Genomic DNA, 1,757 nt, shown 5'->3' with positions numbered 1-1,757 from the left:
GTTCCTTCTGACCTCGACAGGCTGGCCTGGGGTCGCTGTCCTCGGGACTCAAGTCTCTCCTCTTATAACGGAGGCTTGGCCTGACTCCATGCCCCTTGCCACATTCTCTGCAATCGCCCACTCAGCCCCTGTCCCTGTTCCAACTACCTAGGACCGTCAGCAAGACGCCCTGCTGACATGGCCAGCATAACCATACCCTGTTAATGGCCCCAGCCCCTTTCTCCCTGTCAGCACCCCAGCTTCACCAGCTGGGTCATGGAACCACCTAAGGGCTCCCCATATCTCCTTCCCTGGATTCCCTTGCATACTCATCACATCGTCAGTCTCCTTCTCTGGAAGACTGAAGGCCCCTTGAAGACATGGCCCCCACACAATACCTCGACTGTCTCTCCCAGTAACCAGCACAGTGCTGGGCCCATGAAGGGGTTGAATAAATGCTTATGGAATTGAATTGTAACTTCTCTCTGAGCCACCAGCATGCATTCTAGGCTGTACCGGAACAGAAACCTTTTCATTTCATGAGTGATTCTGATGGTGTGGACAGGCACAGAATTCAGAGTGGCACAGTAGGTTAAGCATTGGACCACAAGGTCGGTGTTTCAGACTTACCAGCTGCTCCTCAGAAACCCTATACAGGGTTGCTATGAATCAGAAATGATTCAACTACACTTAACTTACTCATTTATTCGGTAGACTCACCTTTCCACCACCCATTGTGTTCCTCCTTCCTCACCTTGTATCCAGAGAAGTTGGGAACCCCTGGAGAGTGGGACTACAAATAGATCCTTCCCAGAGAAAGCACAGAGACTGGTACCAGATGGCCATGCTTGGCTGCATGCATCCTATGTAGCAGTTTCTAAGTCAGGGTGCACAGAGATGTCTCTAGTCATCGCTCCCTCTGCCATGCAGACATTGCTAATCAATCACAGCACTCCTCTCACAGAATCCAGAAGAGGCTTCAGAATACACATTAGCTCAGTGCTGGATGATTCAGCCCTGTGCTAAGAAATGGATTCTAAGAACCCAAATTGCCGTTGGTTTTGTGTTGCTGGCCTGGAGGGTCTAGAGTTTGCAAAAGAGTCTAAAAATGAAAAGAATTTGAAGTAGAGAGGGATTGTTGTCAAGAATGGAGCCTTTAGAAGTGACTTGTCCTATCTAAGATTATGTATTGCTTTCATTTAAAAAAATATGTTGAATTTTTATTTTAAAAATGCCATAGAAAAATCCTGAACAAAAGGGGGCAAAATACAGAACAGAATTTCAAAATTTTCATGAAATCTAGACTTTCTGGAGCCATTGAACTGGATGAACCCCTAAAACTATTGCCCTAAGATAAGCTTTACATTTTCAACCAAATGTTTTCCCTGAAGCCGTCTTTAAACCAAATCACTGTTTTAACTAGTAAAAAATGTCTGCCTTGAGCATTGTGCTTTTTTATTAACTACATAGGGTCACATTGCCGACGGCAACTAGAGGGTTAAAGAGCAATCTGGGGATGGGCACTGAGTGATAAGTATGTCCAGGAAGGATGATCTGTTTGGCAAAAAAGGTTGGTAATGGTGCATAAGTCAGAAGAACACAGCCAATGTCATTGAATTGTACATGGAGAAATGGCAGAATTGGTGTATGTTTTGCTGTGTATATTCCCAACCACAGTGAAAAACTTTTAATAAAAAATACATATGTTCAGATCCTACTATGTGCCTGTTTGGGGCGGGGAAACTTTAGTGCATCAGATTCTGTAACAAGCTACAGAA

Source organism: Chrysochloris asiatica, unplaced genomic scaffold (assembly GCF_000296735.1).
Source record: "Chrysochloris asiatica unplaced genomic scaffold, ChrAsi1.0 scaffold00856, whole genome shotgun sequence".
Lineage (NCBI taxonomy): Eukaryota > Metazoa > Chordata > Mammalia > Afrosoricida > Chrysochloridae > Chrysochloris > Chrysochloris asiatica.
The sequence above is the reverse complement of the archived record's forward strand: the minus strand, read 5'-3'. Positions refer to the sequence as shown.